This window comes from Rhinatrema bivittatum, unplaced genomic scaffold (assembly GCF_901001135.1).
Source record: "Rhinatrema bivittatum unplaced genomic scaffold, aRhiBiv1.1, whole genome shotgun sequence".
Taxonomy (NCBI): domain Eukaryota; kingdom Metazoa; phylum Chordata; class Amphibia; order Gymnophiona; family Rhinatrematidae; genus Rhinatrema; species Rhinatrema bivittatum.
Window position 1 is genome coordinate 16,250 of NW_021821220.1, and position 24,242 is coordinate 40,491.

Here is a 24,242-nt window from a genome sequence, read left to right on the forward strand (position 1 = left end):
GACTGAAGCAAAGAAATCATTTACTTTCTCTGCTATGGCTTTGTTATCTCTAAATGCCCCTTTTAATTCTTGATCCTGTAATGGTCCAGCTGACTCCATCACAGGCTTTCTATTTCGAATGTACCTGAAAAAAGTTCTTATTATTAGTTTTTGCTTGCATAACAAACTTCTTTTCAAATTCTCTCTTTGCCTTGCTTATCAATGCTTTGAGTCAAAGTTTTCTGTGCTTATGCTGTTTCCTGTTTCTTCATTTTATCCTTGAATAATTTGTGTTAATTTTTTAAATATTTGCAGTTATGCAATGGTGGATCTGTAACTGATCTTGTGAAAGGACTCCTGAAGAGGGGCGAAAGAATAAGTGAACCCATAATCGCCTATATTTTACATGAAGCACTTATGGTAAGAATAAAACTCAGAGCTGTAAATGAATCATCAAATGAATGGATGACTGAGGTCTCTTATTATTTAATGATATATCTATATCTATATACTCAGAGATATAGCTATTTATATATATGTATAAAGCATGGTAGGGATGTGCATTCATTTGAAACAAAAGTATAAAATGTAGCATAATGAGTCCATTTTTCTTTCATCTCAAATAAATTGAAATTTTTTTTAAAATGAAAAATGTCATAATTTTTTTCTTTTTACGAAATAATGCACCCTATTAGCAAATAGGGCATACTGATTACTAATATTGCTATTTCCCGAAAACAAAAATAATTAAAAAATAAAGAAATAAAATAAAAACACCAAAAACAAAAAGCGAAGAAAAAAATTAAAGCATTGTTTTGTAAAGACCATAATTATATTGTTTTTTTTAAGATTGCAAAATCTCTTTACACAACTATTTTTTACTTCTAGGCCATTCTACTAAATTTTGTTCTGTACTAGATTTTGTACACAGAATATTATGTGATAGTAATAGTCTTTGAGAGGGCAATTTTCAAAAGCATTTACATGGCTATGTAAGTATTTACTCAAGTAGATTACCGTAGTTGAATACCACTTTAACATGGTATTCACTAAAGGGCTATAGACACTTTAAGGGCAAATTTTAAAAGCCCTATGTGTGGTGATTCCGAAAGATACGTGCATGTCTGGTCCACTCGCGCGCTGCGCAGACTATAAATGGCCCGCACCCATGCGTGTATCTCCTGGTATGTGCACTAGAATGGATTGAGCAGAAAGGGGTGGGCCGAAGAAGGGTCAGGGGTAGGGTCTGGATGGGACTTTTGTGGACCGGGACAGCGCCATTAGGCACTACCCCACAGAAGCGCATGTCGGGGTCTGACCGACGCGCGCAACCTGCTGCTGCCCCGGATAGCAGGTAAGTTTTAAAACAATAAAATGTAGGTTAATTAGTGGGGTTTTAGGGGTCAGGGTTAGTAGGGGAAAAGGCAGGCAGGGTAAGTAGGAGGTTTATAGGGCATATCCCATCACCGCACGCTTATTATAATATCCCCCGTGTGCATGCCGATATAAAACCAGGTGCGCACGTACGCGTGATTAGCGGATTTTAGAACATGCAAGTGTCTTAAAATTGCATCTTAAAAACGCATCTTAATATCAGAAAGCAACATCTGATTTTCATGAACTTTGGTAAATAGGCCCCTTAAAGGTTTATTGAACAGATTCTTACTGTTTTCTGTTAGAGTTTTACCCTACTTTTCAATTATTTAATCTTTCAAGATTGTTAATACATCCCCTCAAGCAAATACATTGTTTCAGAATCAAAATATGCAGGCTATTTGTTGTCTATGGCTGAGATTTGAAAGAATAACTTGCATTTTCAGGTAATGTTCTATTCCCTCACCATAACTTAGGCAATACATTCTGTATAGAGAAGAACGTATTTGATTTTCCTGTCACTGTACTCTAATTAGAAAGTTAGAGTTTATATTCTTCTGTATATCAATAGGTAAACCGACTCAATTGAATTCTTCTTTCAGTATTGATGTGGTGTCACTGCAAAACACTGTGCTAATTAAAAGTTCAGCATGGGAGACTTTATTATTGCCCACTTCTTCTAGGCAGGTTAAGGAATTGATCAGGAGAATGACTGACAATTTTTGTTCATTCAATACCTGTTCAACAGCTATCATGAAGGTTTTACAGCCAGATTTGAGTAGTTTTGTGGCCACTTTCATTGACCTATCTTTGCTTGAAGACTTGATCCCAGCACAAGCTGAGGTTGATTCTGTTCACCCTGTGCTACTTTGGACCCTGGAATCCTTGTCAATTATCAGCCTATTTCCTCACATCATCTTCTTGAAAATATATTGGAGAAAGTTGTCCTTGGATAGCTTCAGGACTTTTTTTGATGAGAATGGTCTTTTAGACAAAAGACAGTCTGGTTTTTGACCAGCCCATAATACAGAACTTTTACTTCTGTCCTGATTCAGTGTTTTCATTGGGAGTTTGAGTCAGACAATACATTTTTGCTAGTGCTTCTTGACATCACCTCTGCTTTTGACCTGAAATATGGTATATTACTCGAGTGATTGAAGGAAATTGTATCACCATTCTAGTATTAAAATGGTTTTCTTTATGTATTCAAGATAAGTACTAGAGGATCTCGACTGGGTCCAATAAGTCTTCCCCTTTTGCATTACTCATCAGTGTCTCCCGGGGTTCGGCCCTTTCGCCAATTTTGTTCAACATTTATGTTTTTACATTTTGTCAAGCTCTGGTAAATTTGGGGGTAGGCTTTCAATTTTGTGCAGATAATACCCAATTTTACTTTTCTTGTTCCTTTTCATTAGAGGACTCTTTAATAAAAATCTCACACTATCTTACTGTTATTAAATCTTGGTTATCATATTATAGGCTTGTTCAAAATCTGAAAAAGTAACGGAGATACTTTTATTGACTCATTTCCCTTAACTAGATGAGGAACTTGCCCTTGATTTTGATGGGATTCAGATCCCAGTGAAGCAACAGGTTCAAAATTTGGGCAGTTTAATGGATGGCAGATTATATTTACCCCACAAATAAACTTGGTAGTCATAAATTCCTTTTTAAACTGCACATATTGTGTTATCTAAAGCCTTTTCTTAAAGAAACAAATGTCTGCTCTGTGATGCAACCATTGCTTGTATCTACTATCGTTTATTGTAACTCATTGTATTTAGGTCTTCCTTATTCCTCAGTTCAGGCTTTGAAACTAGTATAGAATTCTGCTGCATGAATGGTAACTAGCACTTCTTTATACAATCATATTTCACCAGGTCTCTTTAGGTTGCACTAGTTCCCAATCATATGGGGAATCAAATTGAACATTCTTAGCACTATTTTTTAAGCTGTTAATAGTCTAGCTCTACCTTGTTTAAATTTGACTCTTAAGATCTATCAGCCACATCAATGGTTGTGTTCCTTACAGCATTATCTAGTTGATATTCCATCCATTAAACTTGGTAGGATCATTGAATCCAGAGAATGCATGTTCTGCTTTGCAGGCCCTCAACTTTGGAATGACTTGCTAGAGTTGATTAAATCTACTTCAACTATTATACAATTTAGGAACTTCTCAAGGCTCATCTATTCTCCCAGACATTTGAGAAATTACAATGTGGCCAATGCAATACAGTCGCTCAGCCAAGCGCACTGTATAACCCGCAGTTGGACGTGGGTTAAATAGGCGCTAATGAACCCCCTAATGCAATAGGGGGGTTAGTGCCTATTTAATGCGCCTCCGACGTGGAGTGAATGGGATAGTGCTCATCACATGCAAATGCATGTGAATGAGGTTATTTCTCATTCACTCCAAATGCAGAAAAATAAATGTGTGTCTCAGACATGGAGCAGGAGCAGGCATTAATAGCTGAGCGCATTGAAAAAACTGCTTTTCTGTACTTCTTTTAAAAGTTAAAAAAAAACCCTCAGCAGGCCGCATTAAGAAGATCGACACAGATATGCTCCGCATTGGTTTTCATAACTGGTGGACTGTAGTTATGAAAACCGACGCTGAGTTTATCAGCATTGGTGTTCATGACTGGCAGACCACTGGTAACTGTGGGGTCGCATTAGCAAGGAGGCGCTAGGAACATGCATTAGTGGGTGGATTAGCGTCTATTTAACTCCCATCTGACTGCAGGTTATACAGTGCAATTGGCTGAGTACACTGTATTACATCGGCCCCATTGTAATTTCTCAAAAGTCTGAGAGAATAGATGAGCCTTGAGAAGTTCCTAAATTGTATAATAGTCCCGCAAGTGACCCTAGCGCCTCCTTGCTAATGCGCCCCCCTTGCAGGCGCCATGCATGAGTTAAGAAAATGGTGGCTGACTTTTCAGCACCCGCTTTCCGGACTTTTTTTTGCATTGGCCCCAATGATAGGTAATTCTTGCATTTATGATTGTGTACTGTAGTTTGAAGACTCGTTTATTAAAAAACTTTGAAGACTCATTCTGGGTTCTTGAGCAAAGACAGTGATAGCTAGTCTTTCCTTTTATGATTATGCATGGATTCAATGTCACATGAGCAGTGATAGATTGGGTTATTTATCACTGGGGCTATTCATACATTGTTATCAGCTGATTGTTTGTAAGGCCAATGGTAACCCCAATATATTGTTCAACATTGTAATATCGTTAACTACTGTTCATAATGACAGTTTCATTGCTCATGATTCTTCATCCTGTAATAAAACTGTAACCTATTTCAAATCAAAAGTCATTAATATATCTGAAGAATTTGCACAGTTACACTTCCCTACTTATAATTAGAGATGTGCTTCATTTATCACGAATTAAGCAATTTCATCAGGGACTTTTGGCAAGCCTTGGGGGACCATCCTGTCCCCCACAAGACTTGCCAAAGTCCCTGGTGGTCCAGCGGGGGTCCAGGAGTGATCTCACCGTCAGCTGCCAGTAATCAAAATGGCGCCGATAGCCTTTGCCCTTACTATGTCACAGGAGCTACCGGTGCCATTGGTCAGCCCCTGTCACATGGTAGGAGCAATGGATGGCCGGTGCCATCTTATGCTCCTACCATGTGACAGGGGCTGACCAATGGCACCGGTAGCCCCTGTGACATAGTAGGTCAAAGGCTATCAGCGCCATTTTGATGTGAGGCAGGCCAGACAGCCCGACGGCATGGAGGGAGAAATTGCTCGCGGGACCCTGCTGGACCACCAGGGATGTTAGTAAGTCTTGGGGAGGGATCAGGATGGTGGTGGGGGGTTGTATTTAATATATTATAGTAAATTTTAATGCTTGGGGTGGGTTTTTTTGAGCTTTGTTTTCCCGTGTCGTTTTTTGGACCCGTTTCATTTTTCCCTGTTTAGTTTTTTGTTCGTTTTTCCAAAAAACTAACCGAGGAAAAACAAACTTTACCCCGAAACATCCGACTCAAAAAACGACCCCGTAGAAAAAAATGAAGCTCATATCTACTTATAAAAACACAGAATCCAGTTATAAATGGTCAGAATTCACTCTCATCTCAGAAAATATCATCCAAACTATAATAAGGAAACAGAATCCATCTAATTCACCGGATAATCCATGTTCTGGTGCTTTCTTTAAAGCCCTCAGTCCTCATGCTAGTAGCTTTCTTAGTCTATTATTTAATCAATCTTTAGAAACAGGGCAGTTTCCACACAATCTGAAAAAAACTTCTATTTTACCTATCATCAAAAATAAATCAAAAGATGCAGCCGACCTCAGTAATCTCAGACCTATTGCTTCTCTAACCTCTTTAGCAAAACTCATTGAGTCAGTGGTTCTGCACCAACTTTCAGACTACCTATCAGAACATGACATTCTTCATGTTAATCAACATGGGTTCCGTAAAGGACATTCCACTGAAACTCTCTAACTAGCTTCCTTTGATACACTATTCTGAGCTTTCGACTCTTATACAGATCATATTATAGTTTTTTTGGACATTTCCACGGCTTTTGACATGGTTGACCATCAGATTCTCATTTCTGGGCTTAAATCTATAGGTATTTCAGACACAGTCTTACAGTGGTTTTCTTCATTTCTTATAGGACATACTCAACAAGTTAACATTAATAATCACTCTTCTGATCCACATACAATTTCCTCAGATGTTCCTCAAGGCTCATCACTGTCCCCCCATTCTTTTCAGTATCTATCTGTTACCACTTTGTCGTATTCTCTCTTCTTTAAATCTACAGTTTAAAATGTATGCCGATGATTTACAGTTCATACTTCCATATAATTCGTCCTGGTCAGCTACTCTTTCCATGGTCTCCTTATATTTAAAAACTATCAACACATGGGTCTCACACAATCATTTAAAATTAAATCTATCTAAAACAGAAATTGTGCATCTCACTTCCATTTTAGACTCCTCTATTGGTCCCCCTTCTCATTTTCTGTTAAATGGTACATCTATTCCAATCTCTACTTATGCTACAAATTTAGGAGTAATTATTAATACAGATTTATTAATGAAACAACATATTTCATCAGTAACTAAAAAATCTTTCTACAAATTACAACTCCTAAAACATCTTCGACTGTAATGACTGACTGCCAGAGTTAGCAATCTGTTGTGGACTTGCTAGGGAGTTAGCAATCTATTGTGGACTCCTCCTATAGAATGGAGGAGTTAACGCAGTCTGTTATGGAGCAACTCCTGTAAAAGGGAGGAGTTAGCAATCTGTTATGACTGACTGCAGGAGTTAGCAACTGTTAGGAACTCCGTGAGGAGTTAGCAATCTTGTTATGAACTAGCTCTTGTGGAAGGCGGAGGTAGCAGTCTGATATGCTCAGCTCCTGTAGAAGGAGTAGTAAACAATCTGTTAGGGTTAAGACTGCTGGATAACAATCTGTTATGAATCTGTTGCTGAAGACTCCTGATGGAGAGAGTAGCAATCTGTTATCAGCGGAGTGCTTGGAGAGGGCACTCAGCTGTAGAGGAATATAGATAGGTGGATCATTGGGCCGATGGCAGATGACTGCGCCCCCAGGAGGATATCCTGAGAGGGACCACCAGCTAGGCTTAAGTACAGAGACAGACTCAGATAATTATTTTATTAGACAGGTTAGTAGAACCACCAGAGGTGGTAGTAGTGAGCTGATATACCCGGCAGGGCTGAAGTCCCTCAGGTACTGGAACAATGATCCCAGGGTTGCTGAGCTATAGAGAAACTATAGATAGTGAGTAGACAGGGTATGCTGTGTTCATAGCCAGAACTAGATGACAAAACTCATATAAGGTCTTTAGAAAGCTCAGTAGTTGGAAAGGGTTAGGCCCTCGAGGAGCGAGTACCTGGTTCTAGGGAAATCTCTGAGAGAGCGGTGGTAACCCACAAATGTCTGTATCTGCGATAGCTTTCAGGCAGTAGAGAATCTTCAGAGTGTTCAGGAACATGGGCCCTCGAGGAGCGAGTATCGGTTCCTATTGGTAATCTGAAATAAAGAAAAGAGAGCGAGGCCCCCGAGGAGCAGGTACCCCTGGTAAGCCCGAGGAGGCAGAGTAGCTTGGACGAATCCTTCCTAACTTGATGTGATAGCAAATTCTGAGACCTTTTATGTGACGGATGACGTCATCTCAGGGGGACACCCTCGAGGTTCGCGCCCTTGCTGGTACATCAATTGGAGCGCTCGCGTGCGCCCTACATCAGGAACATGGCGGATCCCAGCGTCATGCTAGTCCAGGGACGCAGGAGAGAGACAGCAAGAAGAAGCCGCGGCAGCTAACTGTCCATCAGACCCGGAGGGAGTCGCCACAGTGGTAAAGAGGGTGGAGTGAGGGCGTCGAGCATTGACGGACACAACATCGACTGCTTCTTTTTCACCATGATTTTTGTACAGTTCTTCAATCTCTTATTTTCTCTGGTCTCGATTATTTTAATGCTCTCTACTTAGATATTCCCGATAACACCATCCATCCATTACAATTAGGTCAGTATGCTGCATCCTGTATCTTATCAGGTATCTCCATCAGAAGTCACATTACTCCAGTTTTACAGGCTTTTCATTGGCTACCAAGAAAATTCAGAGTACAATATAAAATTCTTACCATCATTCACTCCCTCATCTATAACTCATCTTCCACCTGGCTTTGCTCTTTACTTCATATCTACAAACCCACCAGACATCTGAGATCCTTGACAAAAAACCTTTTGGACATCCCTTCTCCTCATCTAGCAAGACTAGACATTACAAGGAAAAGGGCCTTTTCAGTAGCAGGTCCCTCCCTCTGGAATGCATTACCCGACTCACTGCAATTACTATCTAATCCTATACACTTCAAGAAATCTTTAAAAACATACTTGTTTCAGATTGCTTTCAAAATTTCATCAACCAAACAGTAATACTTCATATCAACATTTTCATTTCCATTCCAAAATTCCCCTCCCATTAGTCTTTTATATACATCTGGAAAAATCATTCCCATCCCTCAATTTGTCCATCTCCTATACATATTCAGCAGCTACAAAATGGCACTTGACTTTTGATTTTGATATGTTATGATTTAACTAGATTCTTTAGAATTTATTAATCTTTTATTTTATTTTATTACTATTATGAGATTTATGTAATTTTTAATTATTTTTTAATTTTATGTTTTTTTACATTTATGTAAACCCTTTTGACTAAACTTTGTAAAAGTGGTATAGAAATACTTTAAAATAAATAAATACAATTTTGAATTCAGCTGAAAACAGTTTTAGTTCAGTTATGTATTGTTATTTATTAGTTCTGCTGTTATTGTTTGTGTAATATGATTTTATTCCTGTTATTTGTTTTAAATTCTATAAGGTACATATTTAGTAGAGATGTGATTCGGCTGAAACTTTTGGTTTGGCCTTTGTTATCGACCCACTGCAGGAAATTTAGTTTTCCCACGGTTTGGGTTGATTTTATTTCATCTGCCCCCCCAAAATGATGCCTGAAATCTGCCCCAACCCTTTAGGATTTAAAAAAAACAAACCCCAAACCCACCCCAACCCTTCAAATTTAATTAATTGCAACCCCCACCCTCCCAACTGCCCAAAACTTGCCCGACCCCGCCCCCCAAGACTTACCAAAAGTCCCTGGTAGTCTAGCGTGATCCCAGGAGTGATCTCCCCCTCTCGGGCCATCGACTGCCACTAATCAAAATGGTGCCAACAGCCCTTTGCCCTTACCATGTGACAGGGCTATCGGTGCCATTGGCCAGCCTCTGTCACATGGTAGGAGCAATGGACAGCCGGCACCATCTTAAAAAATTGATAACATTGGATAACTTATCTGGCTAACTCAACTGTTCCCAGTTAGGTCCATGCCACACCCACCACTTAGCTAGCTAATTATTTAGCCTGATAAATAGTTATCTGGCTAAGTAGTAGCTGCTGATTCCAGGCAGATTTTCAGCCATCACCACCACTTAGGGCCTCATTTTCCAATATCGCAGTGGTAACGCATGAGGGGGCGTGTCCCATGCAAATAAGGCATTTTTCGTGCAGTGGGGAAACATCGCGTCACGCGATGTTTTCACCATTTGCGGAAATGGATTCGCAAATCACGATGTTTTCGCGATTTGCGAATCCATGTCTGCAAATGGCGAAAACATCGTGCACCGCGATAAAACAACCAATGAATCTTCACAGTACATGAAACTGTCCCAAACAGCCTATTTCCACTCTTAGGTGCTGCAAGCAACATGTTATATATATATATATGAGAGAGAAAGAGAGAGAGAGAGAGAAAGAGAGAGAGAGAGAGACTTGCCATAGTGCCTATGCCCTAGACAGGTATTTGTATCCCTATCGGAGGGCCACCTAGTAACTCGAGGTGGGGGTTAGGTATGAGCATAGGGGGTTGGGGGCCACTTTCACATTGAACATGAGACATACGGAAAGAACAGTGGTCTCTAGTGAAGATTTGCTGGCCGTCGGAGTGAGGACACTCACTCCAAGAAGAGATTTGGGCAACGTTCTCTCAACCTAGCTTGATGGACACTCTACCTGGGCAACAACAAGCTAGGTTGAGAGAACGTTGCCCAAATCTCTTCTTGGAGTGAGTTTCCTCACTCCGACGGCCAGCAAATCTTCACTAGAGACCACTGTTCTTTCCGTATGTCTCATGTTCAATGTGAAAGTGGCCCCCAACCCCCTACGCTCATACCTAATCCCCACCTCGAGTTACTAGGTGGCCCTCCGATAGGGATACAAATACCTGTCTAGGGCATAGGCACTATGGCAAGTCTCTCTCTCTCTCTCTCTCCCTCTCTCCCTCCCCCCCCCCCCCCCCCAAAATGAGCCATTGTGGACTGCAATAACCCTTTACTGATCTGTAGCGCAAATGAAAGTGTTGTAGCTGCTGCTGTTTCGCGGCATACGATAACTTTACATATACTCCGCCCCCTGAATAACAAATTTGCATTCGCAAATCATGTTAATGGCTGTTAGTGCGAATTTATCTCCCGCGATAACACCTTGGAAAATGACCCCCTTAGTCAGCTAAGGCCTTGATTTTCCAACCTACCGTAGCATCGTGAATCGCGGGGGGCGGGCCTGCGATAGCCGGCAGTGATCGCACCTCCGCAGTGCGATCACTGCTGGCTTTCGCACCTCAGGGACTCTGTGTGTTCCAGCTAAGAAGAGTAGTATCTCTTACTCAGAGAGAACCTATGGACTACTGTGAGTCCTGTGGAGGACTGAATCTGGGTTCATGCATGGGGAGAAGAAGACAATGAAGAAGGTCTATGGCACTCATTTGGTGATAACCACATCTACATCATCAGGAATTTGAATAAAGGAGTATGGAAGTACCTTTCAGGTACCAAAAGGGAAAAAGGGGAAGAAGTAAGAATTTAGTGCTGACCAACTGCATTAAAGGTATGAGATATGGGACTTCATTGTAATATAACTAAATTGGAAGAAACCATCCTATCCACCAAATTCTTGGAAGAAGCTTCAAAACTACCTCATTAATTGTTCAGGATCTAAGAGAAATCAATTGACTTCAATAACAACATATATTAACTGAAAGAATAAAGCATAGAATTATTAGGAGATCTGATTGGAAATACCAAGAACCTGTAACTTAATAATTTTATCAAATCTCCATCTTTAATCAGTAAAAGTTAAGTTGGAAACCATCAATTGCTTCTAGCATGAGTATTACTGCTATATACAAGAGACTTTAATACTGAATTAAATGTGAACAAAGCTCAGGGCCTAGAAGATAATCTTCCCTCCACAGCAAACCTTGGATTTTCAGAGAGGCTTCACATCAGGAAAGGAAAATTACACTCTTAAGCCCAATTTGAAGTGTGATCTTTGGGATTCCTCTGCATGGACAATAGCCCAGGGGTTGTACATAAAAAAAATACAGAGATAGATATTTAGTGCCACTTAGGGGGTCATTTTTCAAAGCGATCGCACACGAAAAGGGACTTTTCGCGTATGATCACTAAAAAGGGGTGGCGTCAAGACTGGAACAGGAGGAGTCGGGGCGGCACCGGGGTGGACGCCGTGAAGTCAGCGTGGATGGCGAAAAGGTAAGGAGCCTATTCGCTTCCAATTTCGCGTCCAATAGCACACTTTCCTTCTAAAATTCCCCCACTTATGCAGTTGAGGTGGCATTTGCGAGCAGAGGCGCGTGCCCATTTAAAATGTAGCGCCTGGTCAGATTATTTTATAACATGCACGCACATATGGGCGTATGTTATAAAATGATATCTCTAGGTGCAGGCCAATGAACGCGCACACATGTGCGCCCATGCGCCGGTTTAAAAGTTACCGTCGGGGTTGGTAATTTTAAAAAGCCACGCGGGTGTACATGTACACATGTATGCCGGTTCATGCAAATGGACGCTGCCATTTTATAAGATATGGTTGAATATGCGCACGTCATAAAATCAGCTGTACGCACGTACATGTGCGCACAATTTTGTATGGACATGCGCTTGTGCGTGCAAATGCCAGATCTCCTGCATAAGAAGTGACATTTTATTAGATATGCATACTGACGCAATTATCAGTTTCCCCAGTCTGCTCCCAGTTCACCCAGGTAAAGACTTCTAACTTTCTAAATCCCCCAGTTAACCATCCTCCCTTATTTACACAATTTATATACCGAACATATTGTTTTCACTTCACGTTGGTTTACAATTTAGTTGGGGAGAAACCATTATTATTTTGTCCCATAAACACATTAATCTGTTAAAAAATAGAATCCTACTCTAAAATTATAAAACAAAATAAAATACTGCCCATAGGAATTTCTAGGTAAAATTATAAAATAAATGATATATTATTCATTACAAAATAATAAAATACAATTAATAATATCCCTTTTGCCCTATTAACCCCAATCCTTCAAACCCTGCCAACTAGCCCTGGTTTTTGTGTTTTAAAACTCACACAACATCCATAGCAGAAATAAAGTTACACAGTAGGGGACCCCGGTGTGTGCTTGTGCCCATAAATACTTACACACACATTTCAAATTACATCCCCGGGACACCCATGCCCTGCCCATACTCCGCCCATGCCATGCCCCCTTTCTTAGCTTTTTAATTTTTGCATGCAATAGGAGATGTGTGCATACTCAGGCTGTTCTTAAAATTCGCACGGCATGCCCCAGCCCGAAACATGAGCGTATCTCCCAGCTTTTGTGCCCTTAAGGGCTTTTAAAATTCACATTAAAGTGTTTAGGTCAGGGAAGTAAACTACATTCTTTCAGTTCCCCACACCTAATAGCAGCAATAGCTGGAACAAAGCATGCAGACAATTTTTTTTTTTTAATTTGATTAAACTTATATGACTTACTGAAAATTGGCCTAAATAAGACTATTTTTAGAGGTAATAAAAAATATATGTAAGTGCTTATTATGGTTGCAATTTTATTTTTCCTGCATTTTTCTTAGACATTTATCTCGTAGTTGTTTTTTTCAGTCTTGCTTACTGGTAATATTGTATATATTTAGAACATATTATTATCTCTTTTAGGGCCTTCAGCATTTGCACAACCATAAAACAATTCACCGGGATGTAAAAGGAAATAACATCCTTTTGACTACTGAAGGAGGCGTAAAACTAGTGGATTTTGGTAGGCCCTGTTTTTTTTACCCAGAAGATGAATATCTATGAAGTCTTTGCAGTTCTGTTTATTCAGAGATCTATTTTCAAAATCATGCACAGCACTTCACTCAGATACACAAGTTTTAGGTACCTAAATAAATTTAGGTTACTTTTCAGACAAACATTAAAGCTCCAAAGTTTTGGGCTTAAAATTCACCTAAATTTAAGTGGTCAATATTTAAACAGTTTGTCTGGTTCAGTCCTGGACCTAGCTGAACAAACCTTGTGATTTGAAAATCTTGCCTGTTTCACTTCTGACTTCTCTAGATAAGTATTTTAGGGGGTCATTTATCAAAATGCGCTAAGGCTTTTTTGCATGCGTTAAAGGCTTATCGCATGCGATAAGCCCTGTTAACGCATGCGATAGGCCCTTACCGCATGCGAAAACATGTTTAACGCATGCGATAGCACCATATCGTATGGTGCGATGCAAATTCGGAAAAGGTAGGGGTGGGGTTAGCCTGTCTGAAAAGAGCTATTGCAGAGACTTAATGCTGATTTTAACTACACCTTTTTGGATGGTGTTAAGCTGTGTGATATCTGCTGTGACTGGGTGGTAAGGTTGTATTGCCTTTTGTGATGTCTCCTGCAAGGCCTATTTTAGGTGAATTGAAGCTCCCAGAGCCTTGGGGAGAGAGAGAGAGAGAGAGTGAGAGCGCCTGGCTGTGCTGTCATCTCCCTAGATAGGTATTTGTATCCCTATTGTAGGCCTACCTAGTAACTCGAGGTGAGGTTTAGGTATTAGTGTAGGGGGTTAGGGGCCACATTGACATTCAAAGTGAGACGTACGAACAGAACAGTGGTCTCTTGTGAAGATTTGATGACCTTTGGAGTGAGGAAACTCACTCCAAGATGAGATTCGGGCAATGTTCTCCCCACCTAGCTTGATGTTACCCAGGTAGAGAGTCCATCAAGCTAGGTTGAGAGAACATTGCACGAATCTCATCTTGGAGTGAGTTTCCTCACTCCGAAAGTCATCAAATCTTCACAAGAGAGCACTGTTCTGTTCGTACGTCTCACTTTGAATGTCAAAGTGGCCCCTAACCTCTACACTAATACCTAAACCTCACTTCGAGTTACTAGGTAGGCCTACAATAGGGATACAAATACCTATCTAGGGAGATGACAATAAGGCCAGTCTCTCACTCTCTCACATTCACAGGTCTGGCACCTATCACAAGGTTTGCTGATGTTATTGCACTAACTTAGCTCTTCACATATTTATTTATTTATTTAACAGTTTTATATACCGACCTTCATAGTAAATAACCATATCGGATCGGTTTACAATTAACAAGAATAAAAAACTGGGGTAACTATTCAAGTAAACGAAAGATAAACAGTAAGTAGGAATGAGTCAAAGTTACAATCAACAGGGAAGAGAACTTGGAAGCTTGCAACAAGCTGGAAAGAAGATAAGGCAGGAAATAAATATGAAGTGATGCCATAGGGCGTACGGGTTAAAGCTTAATGGTGCTTTAACCTGGGAGAGTCAGAGTCCATTCGTGAGTATAATCATCATAACGGGTAAGCGTGAAGGACAACTAGTGATTGTCTGGTGGGTCGGTGAAGGCTTGGTGAAAGAGCCAGGTTTTAAGTCTTTTTCTAAAAGTTAACAGGCAAGGCTCCACTCTGAGACTTGAAGGGATGCTATTCCAGATAGATGGGCCAGCTATCGAAAAAGCTCTGTCTTTGGTCATCGAGAGGCGTGAAGCTTTAGTAGGGGGAAATTTCAGGGTGCCTTTGAGAGTATCTCTAGTTGGTCTGTTAGAGGAGTGGAGTTTGAATGGGATTTCCAGGTCGAGTTGAAGATGATGATGGATAGTTTTATGAATTACACAAATTTGCACAAATTACATAGGTAATTTGTGCAAAGTGCAATAAACTGAACATTTGCATAAACCATGCATAAACCATGCCCCTTTTGCTATTGCATGCGATACTTACCACATTTTGATAAATCTAGGTCTAAGCCAGCTAAAAACATTCTTGGAGGAAGAAACTTATCTAGCTAAAATATCTAGATAATGCAGATATTCAGGGTTAAACAGCTAAGTTGGCTGGATAACTTTAGTATTATATAAGAGCAGTTCTAAAATTAACCAGATAAACTTATCCAGCTAACTCTGAGGTAGTTGGGTATATTCAGTGGTGCTCCCAGCTGCTGAATATCCAGAAAAAATAAGCCCGATAAGTTTATCTGGCTAACTTAGCTGGATGCCTGGCTGCTGAATCTTGATTTCTAAGCCCTTATCAATTAGGGGCTTAAATTTAGGCCTGCAATTCATTTGCCTAGATTTAGATGTCGGGAGGTTGATATTCAACGCCACTTAGCCAGATAAGTAAAGAATTATCTGGCTAAGTAGCGGCAGCTGAATATCTAGCAACATTTAGCAGCCGGCCACCCCTTATCTGGCTAAGTTAGGGGGTCATTTTCTATAGCATTCTCAGAAATGCTCGCAAGGCCCCAGAAGCAGGCTGAGTTCCATAGTCATACTGCATGGATGAAATTATGGTGCACGGAAGAGGGCTTTAGATTTGTTAAGACCTGGGAAACATTCAGGTGAAGGGGCTTGACCTATTCTAAAAGGGTGGGTTCCACTTTAGTCAGAGTGGAACCTGGCTGCTAGCATTAAACATTTAAAAAGGTGATAGAATAGCTTTTAAACTACATCACGTGGGAACGCCGATTGTCACTTAGAGCTGTGCAGCCTAAGACCAAAATGATGCCAGCCGCACCAGAGGCAGGCACTGAAGTGACATCACTTTTACACCATTCTCCAGGCAGATGGTGCCATTTTTAAAGTACCTGTGGCTGAGGCAGGAGTGACTCGGCTTCGATATTACAGATGACCGCAGAAAAAGGGGTAAGTGGGGACAGGAGAGGGAGCTCCTCAACCCTAGCAGATCTTAGTAGGGGATGGGAGGAGCCCAGAGAGGCCTCAGCTCATAGTGCACATTATTTCCCAAAAAGGAATAAACAAAGACCTGTATTTTTTTTGGTTAGTTTTAACAAAATAAAAATAGGCTCTTTTGTCGCGTTTTACACTTTCATTTCAAAGGAATGCCCATTCATACTAAATTTATCAATTAAAAGAAATCCATGCTACATTGGTCAAAGATAATCAATGAACTAGCTGCCTGGGTTGAACTGAAATGTTTCCCCCCTTACTACTCCCCTAATAAAAACATTCAAACTATGTTGCGGCTTGAGTAACAATGACACAAAGTCCCTCCATTATCAAGCACTTTGTGAAGAAACACAAAACCTTACAAAAAGTCACTCAGATTCCTTATAGCAAATCTGCCATACCAAAACAGCACAAACTCCCAGCAACAAACCTGTGTGATAAGTCAACACTGCAGATATTCCCTCTGAGTTTAAAACACCAATACACCTTCGACTGGGAAAATAGAACATGCTGGACTGCTAAAGATCTCTATGTACAAAACGTGCATACTAGCAGAATACTTCACCTCAGTCACAAATACAGAACACAGATCCTGAGCAAAAAGAGAATAAGCGATCACAAATTATATATAGAAATATGCAGACAAAAACTTTTTTCTTTCTTGTTCTGGTTCCATTCCGGCTTTACCCCCTCTCTCCCCCCCACCTTTCTGATTTCCTCTCCTGCCAATTCCTGTTTCCTGCAGACAGGAGGGAAGGAAGTAACAAGAGAAAAGGAAAGGTTGGACTAGGAAGCAGTTCGCTCTTATTTGCTTTGCACTGTGCTCTGTCTGCTCCAGGATTCCCGCCTCCCCCCCCCCCAACACACACACACCAACACACTATTTCTTGCATGCTTCCTGGGCGGAAGAGACTGGAGCCAGAAGCAGAGGGTTTTTCTATGCCTCTTGAGATCTGGTGTATTGTTCAATAGAGTCATCAGGGCAGCACCTTGTATGCTTAGGCCTATAGGTAAAAGCAGCTCTGCTCCTGATCATTGGGCATGATACTTGGAGCTTCTGCTCCCTTCACCTCCCTTAGTCCCAGCCTTCCTTTGCCCCCCTGCATTGGTCTGAATTCACAGTGTCTATATCCGTGAAGAAGTCTGGGCCAGGGTACAAAGAGTTGGGCCAAAGGCTCAGTAGAACCCCGACCCCCACCTTCAAAGAAGCTGAAGCCCTGTCTTCTTTGGCCCCAGGTTGCCAAGTCACTCCCTCAAGAGAGGGCCACTAGTGGGCACCCCACCCGTCACCGACAGAAGCACACATGGTTTAAAAATTGTGTCTGGGGAGCATGGCAAAATAGAAGCAGAAAAGAGGCAGGACGTACCAAATCTAGCGCCATCAGTACTACAGCCAGTTGGTGCTGCCGGACACTGTCAGAGCAGGACCAAATATACAACTGAAAGGAGAAGAGCCATAGTGGGCCAGCACCACCTGATGCAGCCAGAAAGAGAAATCTGCAATGGCAATCAGTCAAGGTTGACCTGAGCAGGAGAAGGGTATGGAAGTAGCCAGTAACTGGCTAAATAGATTCCCAGCTGGCCTGTCACTACCTCTTCCCTCCTAATTGGTTGAGTTTTTGGTGCAAGAGATTTCCTGCTGCCATTGGTTCTTTAAGTTACTTCCCTCCCAGTGACATAGACAAACCCATTCCTCCCTTCTCCCCTCCATCCCTCTCCTCTCTGATAGGGTGGAGGGTGGAGCTACCAATAGGGGAGGAGGAAAGTCCTGTAATGTGTTAGTCACCCTCCTAGGGGCAGGGACAAGGATGCCTGGTGACACAGCCATGCAGTGATCTTGGGCCCGGCAGTGTACAGGATCTCCGCTTCTTTATTACTTTAGTCCTGAGAAAGTGAACTAATAGTCATATGGTTTTATGATTGTGCAACTGTTTTTCTTCTTTCCAGTCTTATTATGAGATGCCCTTGGTAGGATGTCATATAAATCTGAAAATAAATTTAAAAACTAAATGAAGACTGGTCCTGTGTCTCAGTGGCAGTGCATCACATTGCCATGTGGAGGGACCTGGGTTCAAATCCTGGCTCAGGTCATATGCTCCCTTGGTGGACCAGAGCTGGAGATGCTGCCAAGACATGGCTCATGGCCAATAACTGTTGTTACAGTGCCTGAGCTAAAGTAAGTGGCGAGGGTGAGAAAATAGGGGAAAAAAAATACCCAAATAGTTGTAAATGTAATCTACAAGTGGTTGCCAGATGTAAACTGCTTTGAGTTGAAGGAAGGTAATGTAAAGGTATACTTAATATAATATAGCATCTCCATCCATGCTTCCAATTCAGCTGAAAGCCCAAAGGAGCAGGAGAATTCTGATCATAGATCCATAAAAGTTTAAAGTAATTGTTTTTATTCCTAACTTGGGTCACTGCTCTAAAAGAACAGAATCCTTGGTCATTCATGTTTGTGAACTTAGTAACAGGTCTCTAATTAATAAAAATTTAAATATGGTAAGATGTCTCATCCATGAATATCTTGTTTAATTTTGTTTAATACCAAATATTACTGAAAGAAGAACTATTAAGTGTTCCCTACATATTTTTTTCAGTGATTTTAAATACTATACACATTTTCTTCTCCTGAACATTTTTCAGTATTTATTAAGGCCCTTGTTTTGGAACATGCACCCTATTCACCTAAGCTACTTTACATGAGTGATCAAAAGCTTCTGATTTATTTGAGCTCATAGTGCCGATTGCTTTAAGTGACAAACAGTCCACAGAATCCCACAACCCCTTTGTGAGTTGCCAGACCAATCTGTGACAATTCCATTTATTTTAGTGAAGCTATGTTGGCTGGCCAGGCAAGACTGCTGGCTGCACAAAAACAGCCAACACTGTAAAGTCCTTGTTTTGTTTTGTTTTTTTTTTTTTGGGGGGGGGGGGGGGGGTGCTGGGGGTAGAATCAACCTCATCTCATACATTAAGTAATTCATTTTCCCATTTCACCTTTTAATAATGTTAGGGATTGCAAATGCAGCTTTTCCATTAGCTTGCTAAAATATTTGAGATGAAATAGAGGAAAAAAATGCAGCCTGACTGTAAGCCTGATTAAGTGCTGAATTGTTTGCAAAAAATGCTGCTGAGTGTGGCATGGCGTCATCTCTGCGTGTGCAGTTAGAGCCCAAGGAAAGATCATTTGCTGCGTGACTTAAGCCTTATAATCTGGAGTGCCAGTTTGCAGCTGTAGGCAAAAAATGAAAAAAAAAACCCCAGAAAAGGCGTAAAGAAGAAAGTGTCTAATCTACAAATTAAAACAGTTTTAAATTAAAGTAATTGCATCTTAGATTAATTTAATAACCTGAAGATAATAAGAAGCAACAGGAGCCATACAGGATGAGCATATATTACTGGATGATTTTTTAATTCTTTACAATATTTATCACTTCTGATGTTTGGCTTAAAAGGACATTTCTGTGTACTATTTGTCTTTGTTTTTGATTCTTGTCAATATAGATTGAAGTGATTGCATTGAACACTTCAAAACATATATATATATATGTGAAAGATAGAGGTGCTGCAACATTTTGTCTGTTCACTGGAGCAAAGAGCAGTGCCAGTGTAAAAGAAAAGAGCAGTGATAGTGATTTTTTTTGTCTCTGAATGCACATGTGCATTAAGTGACTGACAAGAAAGAACAGACACGCTGCTTTGCCAGTATCTTATCTGTCACTGTTTCTATTTATGTGTGCAAAAGGATTTAATCTGTAGTGCATACACAAATATACTGTATATGTGTGTGTGAGAGGGAGACATTTCTGCACACACTTTAAGAGATAACTTTAGCTGTTAGCCAAAGACTGAGTTTGTGCCACTAATAAGCTGCTAACTCTTTGGGAGATGCATCAAGCCATGGTAGGGCTCTAACGTGCATTAAACTTTATTGTGCGTTGAGTGAAAAAGAATTTTCTCCGATTAGTCTTAAATGTGCTACTTGCTAATTTCATGAAATGCTCCCTAGTCCTTTTTTTATTCGAAAGTGTAAATAACCGATTCACATCTACTCGTTCAAAACCTCTCATGATCTTAAAGACCTCTATCATATCTATCATATCCCCCCTCACCTGTCTCTTCTTCAGGCTGAACAGCCCTAACCTCGTCAGCCTTTTGTCATAGGGGAGCTGTTCCATCCCTTTTATCATTTTGGTTTCTCTTCTCTGAATCTTCTTCATCAAGAACTACTCCTCACTTACTGTTCCGCTTACAGCTATGACGAAGAAAGGTGTCAATGTTGCTAATTGGACTATGGAGGCAATAACTGCATTCCAGAAACTAAAAGATGCCTTTTTGAGCAAGCCGTGTCTCTGACACCTGGATCCCACTAAGCCCTTCATCGTTGAGGTCAATGCCTCAGACATCGGTGTAGGGGCCGTGCTAAGCCAGGCCGGTGATTCCAAGGCCTTACACCTATGCTCATTCTTCTCTCACCGCTTCTTTCCAGCAGAGAAAAATTATGGAATAGGAGATAAAGAGCTCCTGGCAATAAATATGGCATTCGAGGAGTGGCACCATTGGCTCGAAGGAGCACAACATCAGGTCACAGTCTTTACAGACCATAAGAATCTGGAGTACCTCCGCCAAGCACAGTGCCTAAACTATAGGCAAGCGAGATGGTCTCTGTTTTTCAACAGATTCAACTTTGTGCTGAAATACCGCCCTGGAGATAAGAACATCAGAGCAGATGCCCTATCTCGCTGATTCCTTTCCAAGGATATTCCAGAGGAACAGCAACATATCATCGACCCGAAAAGAGTTATTTTGGCAGCTACTCACTCAGTACCTGCAGGTAAAACCATCGTACCCAAGAACCTCAGAAAAAAAGCTGTTAGCATGGGCTTACGACTAAACTGGCTGGACACCCTGGTCAACGCAGAACTCTGTCTAAACTGCAAAAGTTTTACTGGTTGCCCACCATGAAGGAAGACACATTCTCCTAAGTTGCTTCCTGCGCTAATTGTGCCAGACAGAAGATGCCACCCAGTCATCCTTGGGTCTACTCCAACCCTTACCAGTACCAGACGAGCCATGGACACACATTGCTACAGACTTTGTGGTAGACTTACCACTCTCAGGTGGAAACATGATTTGGGTAACTGTAGATTGGTTCTCAAAGATGGCTCACTTCGTGGCTCTCCCTGGATTCCCTTCCATGGAGCTTGCTAAGCTCTTCATCGCGCACATCTTCCGCCTACACAGCATGCCTAAGAACATAGTCTCCGATCGCAGAGCCCAATTCACTGCTAAGTTCTGGAAGGCATTGTGCAAGAACTTTGATATTTCTCTTGACTTCACCTCAGAATACCATCCACAATCCAACGGGCAAACAGAATGGATGAATAGGACTCTCAAACAGTTCATTCGTGTGTACGTGAACACTTACCAGAATGATTGGGCTGAACTGTTAACCTGGGAAGAATTTGCCATTAACTCTCATCCAGCAACATCCACTGGATCAATACCATTCGAAGTGGTTTACGGACAATTACCATTGCCACCACTGCCACTTCCACTGTCAGTGTCATCCCCAGCAGCTCAATCTACTGCCAAATATATTCAACAACTTTGGACTCAGACCAAAGAGATGCTTCTCAAACCAGGACATTGAGCTAAGAAAGGATATGATGCTCACCACTGCAAGGTTCCAGATTTCCAGCCTGGTTACAAAGTCTGGCTATCCACTAAGCACTTAAGACTTAAAATATCTTCAGCTCGCTTTGCTCCACGCTTTGTTGGACCTTTTCCCATTCTCCGATAATTAGGCAATCTCACTTATAGTCTGAAGCTACCACCTACATTGAAGATTCATAATGCGTTACACATTTCACTATTGAAGCCATTGATCCTTAGTGAGTTCTCTAACAAGACACCTGAACCTACACCTATAGATGCAGAAGAAGACATCGAATACAAGGTAGATGCTATCCTTGACATAAGAAAAAGAAGCAGAGTATGGGAATACCTCCTGTCATTGGAAGGTTATAAACCTGAAGATAACTCTTGGACACCTTTGGCTAATATATTGGATAAAGAGATGCTTCAAGAATTCCACAGAATGCATCCTCAGAAACCAAGACAAGGTAGGAGGCATGGGGGACACCCTTTGAAGGGGGTACTGTTGTGTCCGTCGGTGCTAGATGGCTTCGTCCCATTTGCCTCACCTTGTTCACGGCTCCACCCGCTTACCTTGGGAAAATAGCTACAGCGGCATCTACAAGCCGCCCTCTCCAGCGTCCCTGGAACAGCTATGGTGCTGCCTTCCGCCATGCTCCTTCCAAAGACCTACTAGGGTGCTCGCGTGCGTGCCACCCACGTCTTTATTCCAACATTGGCGTGAACCCCGGGGGTGTTCCCCTCTACTGACATCACGCCATCCGGGTATATAGCCTGTACTGTTTTGCTAGCTCGTTGAGTTAGCAAGGATTGGTCTCGGCCGGTCTAAGCTACTCTGCTGCTTCCGTGCTGCCGCTGGAAGCTCTTTCTCTGCCCTTCGGGGTAATTGCTAACCTGGTAGCAATTAGGTGAAGACAATATTTGCTTGGCAACTACCATTTGTGATTTTAATCATTAGCACCACTGCTGCTGCTGTTCCAAGCTACTCTTGGTACCCGAGGAGTGGGTAACCTCTGGGTACCTGCTCCTTGGGGGCCCTCTGCTTTATTTCAGGTGCCTTACAGGGATCAGGTACTCGCTCCTCGAGGGCCTGCTTTCCCTGCCTCGGTGCCTGTACCACCTACTTTAACCTGGTAGAATCGCATACCTACAGCAACCATCTAGTGCGTAATCTAACTCTCAGTCTATCTCATCCACAGTACTGCCTTGCTGGGAAACCTGTATGGGAATTCCCCTATACCAATGGGGTGAGAAGGGTCCCCTCTGCCGAGGGTCCTGAGACTGCTACATCCAGACTACCTCACTATTGCCACCTCTGGTGGCATACTCCAAGCTTTATAATAAAAGAACTAACTCTGTGTTTGTGCATCCTGAGTCTAGCCCAGAACTGTGGCTCCTCACGGGGCTCCTCCACATGGGCTTGGCCATCTGCCACACTACCCAAGAATCCACCCAAACACCGCTTAACCATAACACCAAATTACCTTCCCTATGGTACTTGCCAACTCTTGGGTTTGCCCTGAAGTCTGATGCTTTGCACACTTCCTGAACCATACTGCTTTGACTCTCTTAGTGCCTTGGGCTTATTTTGCCATTCTTCTATCTGCCTCAGTCATTGCTATTATCTTGGATTCTTGCTGCCACTTTTCTTGATGTGTTGCTTGGCAACTACCATTTGTGATTTTAATCATTAGCACCACTGTTGCTACTGCTCCAAGCTACTCTTGGTACGTTTGAATGCTTCCTTCTCTTTTCTAGCTGCTTTGAGGATCTTTCCAAATTCCCTTCTCTTACAGGAACGTATTAATTCTTGGTGTTGCCTTGGCAATCTAATGCTTCACACAGACCTTACCCAGTGTTTAATGGTTTCATGCCCCCTTGGACATTTTCTTTAAACTCCCTTCCAATACGGTTCTTATGACTATTGATTTCATGTAATATTTAGTTTTCAACAGATTTTACCACAGTAAAAGGCAGGGCAGCAGAATTGTAGCACCCAAAACCAAGACTGGGCTCCTTCATTATTACTGCTTTTCAGGTAACGGAGGTAATATAAGCAAAATCAGATTCAGAAGAAGAATCATGTCCTGTATTCTCTGAACTAGAAGATACTGAACAGCCAGTGATTGCAGAGAAACCGGGGCCTCTTGTCAGTAGCACCTTAGACTCCATTGAGTATGTGGAGGAGGCCGATGGCACTGACAAGGCTGAGATTAGGTATGGCAAAGGGAAGAGATGAACTCCAAGCCAAAACAAATATTGCCTTCACCTAATGATGTCATATGGTGTTATGTTCGGCTGACCACAGACTCACCTCATGGCCTGCCACCACTACCTGCCAGTCAGGCCGGGCCACGTGGCGTCCCGATGCTACACCTCCCCTACTTCTGATTGGCTCAGCTTGGTGTCCCTTTCTGAGCGCGGCAGGAAGCTGTGCCGGTCCAGACTTTCTCTAACTAGCACATCAGGATGCCATTGGGGCATTAGGACCTGGGCTGCCTTCCAGCCAGCCATCTCTTCTGCCTCCTTAGACATGCATGTGGCCGTCTCCCCCACTTTTAAAGGGCCAGTGATGGGAACAGACAGGTGGTGACTTCACAGGCCTGGATGCTTTCCCT

The 24,242-nt window shown here is 41.8% G+C and overlaps 1 pseudogene; it reads left to right on the top strand.

Moving 5' to 3' along the window:
- Positions 1 to 294: 294 nt before the first annotated feature.
- LOC115082527 overlaps positions 295 to 24,242 on the top strand; it is a 62,811-nt pseudogene continuing 38,863 nt past the window's right edge.